At 38.3% G+C, this 16,466-nt stretch overlaps 1 protein-coding gene across 4 annotated transcripts in view; it reads right to left on the bottom strand.

Moving 5' to 3' along the window:
• mllt3 (MLLT3 super elongation complex subunit) overlaps nt 1–16,466 on the bottom strand; it is a 117,640-nt gene that overhangs the window by 78,502 nt on the left and 22,672 nt on the right. Inside the window, exons 2-3 of one of the 4 annotated variants that reach the window (XM_059970013.1) lie at nt 2,438–2,584; nt 2,236–2,310 (exon numbers count right to left, since the gene is read on the bottom strand). The exons of 2 other annotated variants lie outside the window; for them this stretch is intronic. The gene's annotated coding sequence lies outside the window, so the exon portion shown is untranslated. The remainder of the gene's footprint in view (nt 1–2,235; nt 2,311–2,437; nt 2,585–16,466) is intronic. One more of the 4 variants, XM_059970014.1, reaches the window with a different exon arrangement.

The raw sequence follows: 16,466 nt of genomic DNA, 5'->3' as shown, positions 1-16,466 counted from the left end.
TTCTCTTATTAATCTTTCTATTGTTCCCTCTGCGATCCAATCTCTCTTCTTTGTTTCCTCATCCATAAAATCATCTGATGAATCCTTTGTTTTTGTACCTCCATTGACTCCTTTCTTCTTGGCCTTCCGTTCATCCAAATAGACTTTGGTCTCAGCATCTACCTTTACAAGCAGCTTTCTATCTCCCACTTGAAGTTCATAAAATAACCTTAATGTACGCAGAGTAGATTCTGGTTCCTTACACTCACAAGACCCAAACACTTGCAACATTCCCGAAGCTCCTTGAACTCTTCCAGCTTAAAACCAAGCCACATTTTGCAAGTAACTGCCTGACTAACATATCAGAAACTTTATCAGATGTTGTCTACAAAAAACTGTTGTAGTCAGACCACAGCTTTCATCACTTTCGGAAATCCTCTGAGCAGCATGGTCCTTGCTTGATCCAATATGCATTCCAACCAGAGGCACCAACACCCTTTTGTCGCTGTTGGGCAACAGTTCATGGCACTTGGTATAAATACAGTTGTAGAATCATCCAGTGCCTTTCTTAGTTTGCTTTCAGTTAGCTCTCTTGCAGGGGATGTGGCATGCAACTGGTGACAGGAAATTCAATCAAGTTGTGGTTGCCTTAGCCAATTATGTCCTCACAATGCTGGCCCACCTACTTTGAACCACATACAAGACCAACATGGCTTGCTGGTTGTTGTATTTCATTATCAAAAATGTCATTCCCACAGGTGTCATCTTTTCTCAAGTTCTTAGTTGGATATCTGCAGGCTTCAGTTAGTGTCCTTGAAATGCTACTCATACTCATTTTATGGAATGACTGAAACAGCTGAGATAATATCCAATTCTATTTTAATTGATTTGCCATTCTCTTCTGGTGTACACCATATTGCTCGTCTATTGTTAGTTTTCACATTGTAAATCTTAAGGCTACTCAGTCCTTTGTCATTCTCATCATTATCAGATTTTTCCATCAACAGCAGCATGTGATTAGTGTTCTTTAAAACTACAACTAGACATTCTATCTTTTTCTGTACAGTCCATTTATTTTATCTTCCTGGCATGCTCTTTGTATGTGTCCTACTTTGTTGCATAATCAGCAAATTTCCCCCTTAAATCTGCATTTGTTTCATGTATGTGAACCCCTGCTACAACCCAACACAATTTGTTCAGCCAGGCCAGTTTCTGTTGAGACAGCAATTTTGTTCATGCTCACTTTCATTTCTCACATTCAACTCAATTGTGTCTGTCTGCTGTTTCCATTGATATAGCAATTTCAACTGCTCTTTTAAATGCAAGTTGTTCTTCAGTTAGGAACAGTTTTTGAATGATTTCTTGTATGATTCCACAAACTAAATGATCTCTCAGTGTACCATTAACCCATCATTGAACTGACAATGCTCAGACAATCTCTTCAATTCAGCCAAGTACACAGAAATGGACTCTCCTTTTTCATTTCACTTATAAAACCTGAAGTGTTCTGCTGTCAATAGCGGCTTTGGTTCCAAGCGTTCCTGCATTACTTTCACAGTATCAGCAAAGCTCACTTTAACTGGTTTGGCTGGAAGAGTTATACTTTGAAGCATATTATATGCCTTTAAACCCAATGCACTTAGCAAAATTGGTACTTCTTTTATTGGTCATTTAATTTCCTTCAAAACACTGTTCAATTAGCTCAGTATTCATGAGCCAGTTACCCAATCTTTCCGATGTAGCTAGCTATTTCTGCTCTTTTTTTTAAAAAAAACTGTCATCATCTGCTACCTACCATTTATGAACCAGTGAATTATTCCATTATCTGCCTTATATTTTAAAAAAAAAACCCATCACATCTTCCCTTCTGAAGAACACACACTAAACTGTTTTATTTTTAACTCAACCATCTCACTGCACTTCAGCCAGCTGATAGCCAACTTGGATAAGTTTTTAAAATACTGTATCACCAGTTAAGTATTGCAATTTCAAAACATTAAACTAATTCAAAGGGAGACGTGGGAGTCCAAAATGTGAGTCTAACTTTGAGCTTTCTTTAAGCGAGGCGCCCATGTATTACATTGCAGCACCGTGATGTATGCAATTTATGTACTTTAACATAAAACCATGATGAATTATAAGCACAAATAATGCTTAATCAACATACTTGCAATATTACTCAAATTTAAATACAGTTTTCTACTGCTTTATATTACTGGCTTGTTTCAAGTAGATTTCTCCCACCCCACTACCTACCGTTTTAAAGCTCATCATCTCTTTTCGTCAATCACAAGTTCCACAGCTTGATCACAACTGCCATTAGGCTTCGTCCTCAAAATTGAGCATAATGATAAACCATTAACAGGCAAAATGCAACTGAAAACAGCACAAACATGCATGTTTTACCGCTTAAACATTTTAAGTGTAAATATATTTTCACAGTTCTTACATAACTTACATTTGGACTAGTTGGGTGGGCACTGTAGTAGGAATGGACTCCATGGCCTGAAGGGGTTGTATCTGTTCTGTATTGCTCTATGACTCTGTAATGTTAGGGCTCAAAATCCACTTGCTTCTTAGAGGGCCAATAAGTTACACCCCATTCCTGTACAGATGCATAAATTGTTGATTTAATACAAGGACAGACAAATTTGTATCAGCCCATAAAACAGAGCTCTGATCAGTTTGAGGAACTGTGGCAATCTTTCATTTCTAACAATTTCACAGCTAAGTTTTATTTTTAAAATGTATTCGATAATGCATACACAGAACCTATCAGAGAATTTAACCAATTCCTAAACAGATATGCCCTCCTCCTCCTCCAGTATCGTGAAGAAGCATTTTCTGCATTTTTTTTAAAGTATTCAATTCCCATTTGAACAGAACCTTTGCCTTCTCATTTCACTATAAGCTTGGCATTGAAAAGGTGCTATTTTTAAATTAGAAAATCTATCTGATCTATTGGGAAGCAAAGCTAGAAACATTAAATGCAAATTCAAAATTTACTTTGAAAATGTTCTAGGAACAATCAGTTGGATATTGGAATACTTCCAATTTTCAGACATTTAGCAAGATCAATGCTGAGTTTCAACAGACACAGAGGAGTGCACCTCAGTTCACCCCACCTAACCTTAACCAGAATATTGGAAAGGAACTTACTGAGAAATAGAACAATAGCCAGTGGGCAACTTGACTGCATTAGGATCAAAACTAACAAACGCACCCCAAGAAATGTAGATTATTGTAAAGTTATTTCACTTCCAGTCGCCATAGTTTGGGGTTGGGGGTGGGGGGGGGGGGGGAAGAATAATCTTGTTTCCATTTGGCTGGACACAAACATAAAACAAAGTAATGCAGAGTTGCTAGTCTGTAAAAGTCAGAATTAGGATTTATAAAGACAAACTTATTTGAGAAATCAAAAACAACATGCTGGAAATATGATATAATTTAACCCTTGTTTTAATCAAATACTTCAGCAGTTGAGGATTTTAAATACATCAATAATCACTTTATTGTATATCCACTTCCAAATAATAATGCACTTAAAAATTGATTAACTGGAGACGTTTAAAAAAAGTTAAATCTTCAACTAATGAAGTGAATTTGTGACTTCAACAGTTGAACAATTCAGGAAACATTTTTCTCTCTCCTGGGACATTATATTCATAAAAGCAAGTGTCAGTAACCCTGTCCAAAGATGCCTGACTCACTCATGAAATCTGCATTTCTAAAACACTTACTCTTAAAAAAAATTGCTGTCAGGATTACATCCAATTTGATTTAAGCTATCAAAACCATCTACAAAGACATGCAATTTGTTCAGTCCCAATATCTTCACTTAAAGTTGCTCTCCTTGTAAATTGCACACAGTTCAGAATTTGCAACAATTAAAAACTTTTGAAGTTAATTAGATGATGTAACTGTGTGCCACTTGAAGATCTTTAACATTCACCTAGTTTCTCCTCCAATTGTCTGAGATTTTACCCAGCTGTAGAAAAGGAAATAGCATTCTCAGACTTGATCAATTCCAGTTGCTTCCAATTGCAATTCAAAGTGTCGGTGTAGAAGTCAGTAAGTTTGCTATGCCATTACCCTGGTGCATAGATGAAGTCTGCACTCATGGGAATGAAATGCCAAATCAGTCTGCATCTGTAGAAAGCAAAACTATTTCTATGGGTTGGATTCCAGTTTTGGTGAAGGTAGCAGCAGCATGTCTACTTACTTATGTTACCTCAACTCATATTAGAGATTTCAGTAACATCTGGCAGTGAAATTTATGACCACGATTTTTGTATTTATTTTTATAATACATTTAATTTCAACCTCCATGTGTAAGCACGAGCTTAACACAAGCAAACTTGACCAAATCTTGAAAGCTATGACATCCATTCTTGGATCTTTGCCACCTTGGGTTTGCCCTCAACCTGTACAATGTTCAGACACAGAAATACGTATTTGACCCAAATTAACTAGTTATGCTCAGCACTGGCTTCTTAACTATCAGTACATGGAAATCAAACAGTAACCGCCATCTGAAACTAGCATGCTTACATCACAGGAGAAGAAACACAAGCCCATCTTCTCTACCTTTATCATAATTTCAATTTATGCATACTTCATTCATCGACATCATCATTACAAATAAACATTCACCTATAACTGTCCTTGAACTCACATGCACATTACTGACAGGAATCAAATCATGTTCAATCAAGGCATAATCATAAATAAGCGAGGCTCCCAATGATCCACTGCATTCACTTGCTATGGCAACAGCCTATTCAAGTTTCCTCTCAAAAGAAAAACTGATTAATACAAGATGATACTGACAAACCAAGAAGCCAATGTTGATGTTCCAGATAATATTTCTCCATCCTTTGTAAAACAGAAATGGCAGGTCATGAGGATTTTGTAAACTTATATTTTATGTAAACCATACTATACTCCATTGCCCTGTTAACAGTATCACATCAATATATGAGAAAGAGAAAGCATCAACTGTTATTGAAATAAATGCTTAGAATTCAACAGAACTCACAAAACCCAGGACAATGATAGAGAGATTTCTGTATCCAGAATTTCATTTCCAACTTGAATCTATTCTTACAGTGGTGGTGAGAACAGAGCTCAGAAATCTATTATTAGTTGAGCATTAATATTCAAGCCTATAGTTGAACTGTAAAATAATTGATCTGAAGGCTTTGACTGAGCATCAGTGGCTATGTGGGTAAAACTTCAATTTGATTCCAATCTATTTGTTTCCTCTTGCTTTAAGATTCTTTGTAAAGCTTTATTTTTTAAAACGGTACAAATAATGAGACTTCAATATTCTTTCACAGAAACAAGAGTAACTATGAAACCACCATGCACAATCCTGGTCAGACTCACTTAAAGCAGCCAAAGGAAAACAGACACTGTATGACCGGCAACTGCAAGGCACATAATGAAGTAAACGAACAGAGCCAAGAGGCACATCCCAAAGTACCAGGATACTTGCTGAGAAATGTTTTATGCAAAGGGTCTAAGGGGAATGATCAGAGTCTAGCAACCTAATGCCATTGCACCCAAAGGGGCCGAGTGCTGTCTAAAAGCACCTCAAACATTTCACCCATGCAACTCAAACTGGTGCTTTTGTTAAACATACTGGATTGTTTGGAATAGTGAATGCCCTGATTATCACCAAACATACATTAAAGACATTTTTGTAAAAACACCTGCTAAAAACATTAAGTGATTCTTCAAAACCTTCCCAAGCAGTATGAGAGTTGTGAAGATGAGAGATAGCTCAACCTTCCAAAATTTTCTGTCATCTCTCAAATTGGAGCAAACTGGCGTCTGGTCCATTTATTAACCCCTGGATGAGCTGACAAGGTTTATCTATTCCTTCAAGACAAATAAAACTCCCAGAAGTGACTGCTTGTCAATTGAGTTGTCCTTGCTCAGTGGAACTCAATTGGCCCTGTTTTCCTGGGTATATACAGCAATATACTTCCTGTGAACATCATGTCAGAATCCATATGGAAGTGTACCACCCTAATTCACTAATAACAAGGGAGAAATAAAATTAGATTCACACCATGCCCAGCATGGTGACACTTCAAGGTAGCACTTAATCCGTGGACATCGTGGAGAGGAAAGGGAGTGTGAGCACGAGCTCAGTAAGCAAGGGGCAGTATAGCACACTGACGCATAACAGATATACCTTTTGATGCCAAGCCACAACTATACACATTTCGGATCAATTTCCAAAAAGAAAAAACCTTGAAAAAAGTCAGAGACTGCACTGACCACATTTGCCATAATTAGAAAACTGCTTTGAGTCAAAGTGAATTAATGCTATCATAATTTCAGTTTTTGAAACATCATTACCTATGATTATTTGCTGTTTGTTCAGAGCTCCAATTTCCCATAGGATAATTGGCACCATGCTAAGGAAATCTGTTGCTTAGAAACATCAATTGTACAAGCTTAATTAAAGCAGTTTTAGCATCTAATCAGCTCAATCCTATTTCCTTCCAGAAGCATTCAATTCCTGTACAAAATTGTTAATTCTATTAAAAGCTGTTTCTGATATGATCTTCAAATTCTTTGCATTGTTATATGACTTGAAAAAGTTTAATTGTATGATAACTTGGGAGAAGACTGAATCAAGGTTTCGCTTTTAAAAATTATCCAACTCATTACCAATCAATTCTGAACAAAGATTAAAATTTAGGAAGCAGTATGAAAAAGAATTACAGGTCGTTAAATGCACCTGGATGAAGGTGTACAATTGAAACAATGGATTGAGTTCTGACAAAGTCACATTGCAACAAGTTACATAGTCAAAAATCACCTTGTCTTTCAAATTTGTTTAAACAACTTGCATTCTCACCATTTTCATATTGTATTCTAAGGGTTTGGTGCTGAGGTAGAGATACATCTCTACGAAAGGAGGTGTAAGGTGCTCTTTCCCATCACGTGAAGCCATGGGAGCAGGTGGTGGATGGTCGTATGAGCTGCTGGTGCATATCACGAGTCCTGGTTATGCAACCACTAACTCCAGACAGACAACCTCCAGAGTATTGACAATGGCTGAGGTCATCCATCATGTAAAGTCATGGCCCAGAAGGCAATGGCAAAGCACTTCTGTAGAAAAATTTGCCAAGAATGATCGTGGTTACAGACCATGACCACCCATGTCACACACGCAACACATAACGATGATGATTCCAAGTGTAGGGTGAAAAGTCCCAGTCAAAACCAATGGTCAGCATTCTTACTGATCACTTAACTGGCTACCATCCCAGAGCCCAATATAAACTTGTTACAAGTTTCATAGAGCAACACAGTGTCTTGGGCATTTGATTGGTTGCAGCCTATATGCAATAATAATATCCTACAAATCTACAGCTTATCGAAGTTCAAATTTTCATAAGTACAGGTCCTCCCCAAGCCATGAACACCCACCTCATGAACATCCGATACACGCGAACAAACATTTGAGAGATTGGCAGGATGGATTTGCCATCTTCCAGGAAAAACAGTCCTGCAAGCTTTCACTCCCCTCACAACAGTAACACAACAACTGGGGGCTGGACTGGGTTGAGCTGAGCTGACTTACTAACTGAATCCAGTTGCTCTTCCCACACCTACTTGCTCTCCCATCACAGCTGTTTCTCAGGAAAAGAACCCTTTTTTAGCCTAGGGGCTACCAATACAAATTTCAAAATACCACAGAATCCCTTGTGTACGAGCCAAAATATGTACACATCCTGAACAGAAGCAAAAGATGCAGATAATTTCCACAGGTAATATAACCTCAAATAGGATGAAAACCTGGATCTCTGACAAAGCTAACTTAGCATGTGAAATCAGAAGGCAAAATTGTTCTTAACATCAACATTCAATTGAAAATAAGCTTCAAATAAAAAGTGGTAACACATCATACGTAGAACCTACCTCGTTGGAATCCAGTGCCCAAGTGCTACAGCTGCCCACTCACCTCCTCCCTCACCATCATCCAGTGCCCCAACGGTCCTTCCAGGTGAGGCAACACTTCACCTGCAAATTGGCCAGGGTTGTCCATTGTGTTCGTTGCACTCAATGTGTCCTGATGCACTGGTTAGACCATTCATAAATTAGGGGGAATCACTTTGTCAAGCACCTCTGCTCCATCCGCCATAAGTGCAACTACCTGGTAGCCAAACATTTTAATTCCAATTCCTGGTCCGCCACGTCGGTCCATGGCTTCTTCTTGGGGCATGATGAAGCCACTCTCAAAGTGGAGGATCAACATCTTATATTCTATCTGGGTAGCCTCCAATCTGATGGCATGAACATAGATTTCTCCTTCAGGTAAAAAAAATTTCACCTTCCTATTACCTCCCCTTGGTGCCCCTCCTCCTTCCCTTTCTACTGTCCACTCTCCTCTCTTATCAGATTCCTTTCACTCTAGCCCTTTATCTTTCCTACCCACACGGCTTCACCTATCACCTTCTAGTATTCTGCCATCTTGAACCTTCTGGTCCTGAGGGAAGGGTCCCAGCCTTAAAAACAATAAATCAACATTTTTTCAGGGTTTACTGGATTTTGGAAGCCAGTGGTAATAAATCACCTCTTTTAACCGGCAGTCTTGATGGCTTTTGTGGAAAGCTCTTTCTCGGTAACTGACTTCATCACACCAAAAACCATCCTGTCACGTATCACGGCCATAAACGACCAAAACATGGGTATTCAGAAAATGTCTTTACTTCCATGGATGCTGCCAAACCTGCTGAGCTCCTCCAAAATTGTGTGTGCATTTCATTAGAAGTAATGTTTATTAACCAGTCACACATCCAGAAAAGCATAAAGTATCTCTTGGTCACCTACCCCGACACTGTATAATTAAACAAAACAATTAATCTAATTGTGCAAAGATTTAAAGATCTACTCTCAACCTAAATGATGAAGAATGTTAGTTCAATTGGTCAACAAACACAACCTGGCAGATGTAATGATACCAAATTGCTAAAAATAACAAAAATTTGCAATAATTAGAAATGCATAACTTTTCCTATTAGTTTGCTATGCATTCCAGCATGGCAATTTGTAGGATGAAGAGTGAAATACAGGGACAAAGGAAAAACTGAACAATTTCAACCATCTCTCAGAAAAAAAAATCTGATTGCAGAGGAATTCTCAGAGATTACCAAGGCTTCCCCAACCTAGAATCAAACAGTGGGGGGGGGGGGGGGGGGGAATAAAAAGCCTTTTCAGCCCACCACATTCACGTTCATCATCACACTTATAACTAATCACATTTTCAAACATGACAACACTGCTTGCTTGTCTTAGACCTCGGTTAGCAGTGAGGTTTGATGGGCAGCCCGTTTCATCCAAGCAATTTAACACACCTTTTTGATAGAGAGGCTTCAAAAACAGAAACACCCAAATCCACATTTCTCACAATGTGTTACGAAATAGGCTTAAATAAGACATTAGATGACACCGAAAAAAGATGCTTTAATTAAACACACTTCACAAAGATCAAACTATTAACTAATTAACAATCAAATTACAAAGAGCACTGAAATTGAGCCTCCTTTCCCCATCAACATGAGTATAAAAGTTTTGATCAGTCTCAAATGGGCAAGCAATAAACTCAAGTTAAGCAGTGAACTGCTTACAAGGAATAATCAGAGTCCTATGCCAAGTGCAAGATGGCATTTGCAGCAAACTGAAGAAAACACAATTGCTTAAGTCTTGCACAGAACTGGCAGCACCTTAATCTGTAGTCCCACCCAAGTATCAGCTTCCTAAACGTGTTGGTTCATGCTCCCCCAGGAGCAGATCAGGCTTCACCTAATCATGCCCAAAATGCTGGCCATGTCCAGTTTAGATGACCCAATTCTCCACTATTTAAATCAACTGACATGCAACAGTCTTCATTTCCTATCCAGTACAGTGATCAAATCTCCAAAAAAAGAGACTGCATTGACTTGGAGGTTATGGGACTATATTATCAAATTTGTCTGTGGTTTTTGGTAGAGATTGTATTATTTACCCTCTCTGAACATCATACCTCCCACCCTACCCATTATTCTCCCACTCCCCCCTTCCCCAACCATAAAATACACCAAGGAAAAATCAGCTTCAATTTTCATCTCCTGTGCCACAGCACGGCAGTTTAATCCTGTTTAAAGTGTGGGAAACCATGGGCTGAGCTACACAAGCAGTCATGCACAGCCCCTGACACCAAACTACTGCATTGTAGAAAGTCCATTCTGTTGTTGAATCAGTAACAGTACCCAATCCCACTTTCAGTATGTCCATAGGTCTGTCGCCACTGTTAAACATCTGAGGACATCAAGAGATTGTCTCAATAAGCTGGCATCCATCAATAAGGACCCTCACCATCTGGGATGTGCCCTCTTCTAACATCAGGGAGGTGACGTGGGAGCCTGAAAACTCACACTCAACAATTCAGAACAGCTTCTTCTCCTCTGTCAAGATTTCTGAATGTTCATGAACCCTACCTCATTATTCACTTTATTTTGCACTATTTTGTAATTTTAGTAATTTTATGTCTCATTGAACTGCTACTAGAAAGCAACACATTTCATGTCTTGAGAGTGATAATAAATCTGGCTCTAAAAAACAACTTAAACCACCTTCTACTATTTTGTGCCATCGTCTTATGAACCCTTGCCAAGGGAAATAAGTACCACCTACCTACTCCATCAAACAATCTCAAGTAGTATACACCCATAGTATCTCAATATTATACAGCAAAACTGGCCTTAACTGCAAGAGTGTGGGGGCTATCTGCTCTAATACTCTTCTCTAGAAAACCCAAACCTTCTCACTTCTATCCCATCTGATTCTCCTGCCTCTCAACTACACAAAGGGGCAATCTGCAGTTTCTACTAACCCAACTTGTATAGGTCTTTGTACGTAGAAGAAAACTAGAGCAAACAGAGGAAATCCATCTGGTCACATGGAACACGTAGACTCCATACAGACCGTACCCAATGTAGAACCGAGTCTGGTTCACTGAAGCTATGTGATAGCAGCTCCATTAGCTGTGTTCTGCAGTCTCTACTTGGCTGCTACAATTCCAAAGAAGACAATGCTATCTTTTCCAACCCCTATCAGCTATAATGTCCCAGTCCTGCCAATATCAAATCTCCTCTGCACCATCTCCAGTGCAATCACACCTGTCAATTAGTCACCAGAACTATACAAAAAATGCTCAAGCAATGGCCAAACTAATGTTGCATATAGCTCCAGCTGTTCTTATATTTCATGCCTTGGCTAACAGAGCACTTTGTCTAATCACAAACAAGAGAATTTGCAGATGCTGAAAATCCAAGCAACACACACAAAATGCTGGAGAAAGTCAGCAGGCCAGGTAGCATCTATGGAAAAGAGTAATCAGCCAATGTTTCAGTCAGACAGCCTTCATCAGAACTGGAAACAAAGATGATGTTAGAGTAAGAAAGTGGGAAGAGGAGAGAAAGAACGAGGGGATAGGTGAAACAGGGGAGGGGGAATAAAGAGCAGGAAAGTTGATTGGTTGAAGAGTTAAAGGTCAGAGAAGAGGGAATCTGATAGGAGAGGACAGAAGGCCATGGAAGAAAGTGCACCATGGAGGAGCACCAGAGAGAGGTGGTGGGTAGGTAAGGAGTTAGGTGAGAGAGGGAAATGGGGAATAGTGAAGAGGGGAGTGTGGGGCAATTAATCAATGTTAGTACCAATCAGGTTGGCTACCCAAATGGAACACAGGGTGTTGCTCCTCCAACCAGAGGGTGGCCTCATCATGACAGTAGAGGAGGCCATGATGGACATGTCAGAATGGGAAGAATTAAAATGGGTGGCCATTGGGAGATTCTGCTTTTTCTGGCGGACGGAGCATAGATGCTTGGTGAAACGGTCTTCCAATCTATGCCAGGTCTCACCAATATACAGGAGGCCACACTGGGAGCACCAGATACAGAAGATAACCCCAGACTCACAGGTGAAGTGTTGCCTCACCTGGACGGACTGCTTGGGGCCCTGAATGGTGGTAAGAGAGGAGATGTAGGCGCAGGTATTGGCACTTGTTCTGCATATAAGGATATGTCAGGAGGGAGATCAGTGGGGAGGGATGAATGGACAAGGGAGTGATCCCTGTGGAGAGCAGAAAGTGTCCTGCTTTTTTTTCTAACAGCACTCAAAGTAACTAAGAACATAATCACCTAGGTCGTTCTTCTTCCCCCTTCACTTATCTTCCCACTGATTGCTCATTTCCTTGCTTTGCGACACTTCCCCAATCAAACTGCATTGTATTACTCAAGATTAACAATAAAATATATTCTTTTTTGTCTAGCTCAGCATTCTATGACTTTCCTCTTCATTCTAAACCACAGAAATTTTTTCAAATTTAATCCAGTTTTATTTACTTCAAAACACATTTTAGCATACTAAACATACAAAAAAATATATACCTTAGTTACAAGATTATTTGAAGTGCGGAATGTTCAGGGTTGTCACTAGGATTTCAATGAAGCAACACTGGGAGCCACCACTAAGCCCGAGAAGTATTTAGGCAGGGTCACGTAGCACCTCAAGCAACGTTTAATGTTGATTTTTTTTAATATATAAAAAGGAAAGTTTTAAAGCACCATGCTCAATTGTTCCCAAACTGCACCAACTGTAAAGTTGCAAACATTTTAAAAGGATGCATATTACCTAGACACAGTAGGTCTAATTAGTCTCAAAACAAATATTTTTATTTTAATGGTGCAATTCTATTCTTAATACACAAATGAAAATCAGTTCGCAGAAATAGGAAGATTCATTTGCCCTTTAACAGCCATTTGGATTTGCCTTTTGCTTTCTTTAAACCCCTTGGAAGTGCAGCAGAGATCATATATGTGTAGGCACAACAGGCCAATGTTAAATGATTACTTCCTTTTCCTATCGAACAGGTCTTGGTTAATTGTAGTTACTACCAGAGTGTGGCTGCCATCTTGCTATTTTGCTTCAACAAACATCTTAAATCCTGAACGAAGCCAAAAGCACATTGTATGTTTGTTCTAGTATAGTAGACGCAGTGATGTTGTTACAAGCATGGCAGGCTTCAAATACCTACTGACAACTGATTTTCTTTTAAACTTTGATTGCTTCATTTCTCCTCATATTTACAGCAAGCTCAAATTGAATTGGCTACAACAGCACTTTAAACTATACTGCACTTAAACACAAAGCACCACATAAATACATTTAAATCCAGTTAAATCTCCCTTCTGTACAAGAAATTGCGAGTTTACAGAAACAAGAGTTAATAGCTCAATGTTCACCGCAGTAGTGTGAATATTAAAAAAAAGGCCTGTACAGTTTAAAACTCAAGCTACTTTTTGCCTTCGACCATATACACACCAACTTAAAAAATTAAAAGGTTGCAACACTTGTAACAGGGTTTAAATGCTTTGTTACATAGCAAGTAATTATGCAGAGGCAAATATACACTTTAATCATTTTCTTCATCTTCCTCCTCATTTTCATCATCACAATATGCCTCCTTCTTGGCAGAGGGTTTCTGCATGATAATCAGCAACATCCTTATCATATTTCTCCTTCAGCTTATAAATTGCTTTAAGCTTATAAGCAGCTTCTCCTCATCACTGCATGCATTCCACAATTCACTAAGCTTCTTTGCGACATTTGTCTTTGCGACAAATCGGGACTCACAGCCTTGATTTTTGGTCAATGTTCTGAGCAAAACAAAAAGAATCAAGATGGAGGCCTCTTTGGTGCATTGGGGTCTTTCTTCTTCTTACTACTTTTAGTTGGCACCTAATATTTCGTTTCCCAGTCGTAGCGTGCCTTATCTACTTCAGCCAGTTCACCACACAGTTTTTTTTTCTCCGAATCATCTGCAAATTTCTCTGAGCCACATTTAAATCATGAACACATATGACAAAAATCACACAGGGCTGAGTATTAAGCTGTGTGGTGAACCAAGGGTAGCAGCCTTCCAGTTACAAAAGAGCCACCTTTGCTTCATGCCACTGTCCATTTTGGATCTAATTTAATCTGCCCTTATGACCAGCTTACCATGTGGGATCAATAAGGCTAAATTCCATGTTAATCACAAGAAACCAAACTTACTCAGTAAGATTGAAGAGGGAGCAAGGAAGTTCAATTACATTTATGACTCACAATCTGCTCTTATATTCATGCTGACCATCCCAATAATCCATGCCTTTCCAATAAAGTTCCTTTAGGGTGAATCGCTTTATAGTATAGGTGACCCAGGTTCGATTCCCACCACTGCTGGAAGGAATTCGTAAGTTCTCCCTGTGACCATGTGGGTTTCTCCAGGTGCTCCAGTTTCCTCCCACAGTCCAAAGATGCAACTGTTGGTAGGTTCACTGGTCAAAGTAAATTGTCCTATGATCAGGCTCGGATTAAAATCGGGGGGTTACTGGTCGGCATGGCTTAAAGGGCTGGAAGGACCTAGTCCATGCTGTATCTCAATAAATAAAAAGATACTTTTCTCATCACTAATGAAAAACTAACAGGGCGGAGTTTCAAGATGGCGACGTAAACATCTGCCTTTTAGGCGCTCTTCATTTTTTAAACTATAATCACCCTCTAATTAAATCTTTTCATCTTTATTACATGGGTTGATACTTAAGATTTATTTCTTTTCTAAAATAATACTTGATTTAATCTTTCCAAACTTAAAATGTCTGCACCTAAGAAATCGTCTAAAGAGCCTCTATCTATTGACGCAATTTCTAATCTTCTGGATACTAAACTTGCAAGTTTGGAAAGTAAAATAACAAGTCTGGAAAATAAGCTTACTGCGAAAATGTCTGGGCTCAAAGAAGTCGTTAGATCGTTTGATACCAAATTACAATCGCAGGCAGCAGATATTGAACGACATGAAGAAAAGTTCGCAGCTCTTGATAAGTTAATTTGTGAAAAAATATGTACAATCGAAACACTGGAGAAGAAGGTACTGTCGACTACTAAAACAGTAGAGCATTATAAGTTTAAAATCACCGATCTTGAAAACCGATCTCACAGACAGAATTTGCGAATCATCGGGTTTCCCGAAAATGTTGAATCTGGTGACTTAACTGAATTTTTCTCTAACTTATTATGGGAAGTTTTTGGCACTGATGTTTTGAAAGCTAAACCTACTATTGATCGTGCCCATAGAGTTTCGAGATTTTCGATCTCGAGAGACAAGCCACGAGCTGTGATTGTTCGCCTCCATTATCCTCGGGAGAAAGAACTTTTAATCCGACTAGCTCGTCAGAAAGGTATGATTTCTTACAGAAGCAACACATTTCATATTGTTGAAGATTATTCATAGTGATGACACTCAGCGCTTTTTTAATACTCCGGAAGATGCGAAGAAATTCGTTGAAGAACATCGATCTTCCAGCATAGGCTGAACTATGTGTTATGTTGAAGAATTTTTGGAGAGAAGATGCCATTTCGTTTTGGGCTTTAACTTGTGAAGCTGCGTTATAGTTTTTTTACTTCGGTCTGTAGATCTGGTTTTTTTTTTACTATCATGGTTTATAGATGCTCTTTTAATTTTACTATAATGTCTTTTTTCTTTTTTTTTCTGAATTGGATATACATGTTTATATTTTGTAATAATGATTTCTTTTTTTAAGATGTCATTTCTTCTTCCCATAAGACTTTGCTTTCTGTAAGCATTCATTTGTTTGCTTGTATTTGAGAATGGGATGAATGTTTTGGATTTTTGGACCCTTTTTTTATATTGTAGTGATTACTGAATCCTTTTTTAATTCTATTTTGATAACCTTTTTTTAAACATTTTTAATAGATTGGTGAATTTACATTTATATTTTGTAATATGGCTTTTTCAAAATGTCATTTCTTCTTCCCATAAGTCTTTGCTTTTGAAACGTCATTTTTTTGTATTTGAATATGGAATCTTTTTTTTAAAAGGCATATTACACTGTTTCAAACTTTAATGTCTATCCTTTTTTAATTAATGATCTTTTACTTTATTATATTACTTTTTTTTCATTTTGATTGATATATATTCTTTTTTTTTTGCAACCCTGTACTTAAATCTGGGTGTTTTATAATCTCTTTTTATCTTTTCATGGAGTTGCCATCTTGAAATGGGGGTAATATTAGTATTAGTTTGTGCGCCTGCCGCTTGGTTTTTTTTCGAGGGGTTGGGGGAGGGGGTAGGGATCTTTTCTCACGCTTTTGCTTTTTATTTTTTTGCTTTTAGTTTATGGGCCAACTTTAAATTATTAATATTGTTGAGGTGTCAGGATCTCCGGTTGCTCCTGAATCAATTTTCCTTCTTCCTAAATTATGGGTTATGTGTCTTCTTAACCTTTTATGATATACACAATCAATATTGGCATGATGGATAAGTCTATTAATTTTATCTCTTGGAATACTAATGGTTTAAATCATCCGATTAAACGTAAAAAAATATTTCAAGTGTTCCATAGACTGAATGCTAATATTATCTTTAC

Source organism: Hypanus sabinus, chromosome 5 (assembly GCF_030144855.1).
Source record: "Hypanus sabinus isolate sHypSab1 chromosome 5, sHypSab1.hap1, whole genome shotgun sequence".
NCBI classification, from domain to species: Eukaryota; Metazoa; Chordata; class Chondrichthyes; order Myliobatiformes; family Dasyatidae; genus Hypanus; species Hypanus sabinus.
Note: the sequence above shows the minus strand (reverse complement) of the source record. Positions and strands in the feature narration are given on the sequence as shown.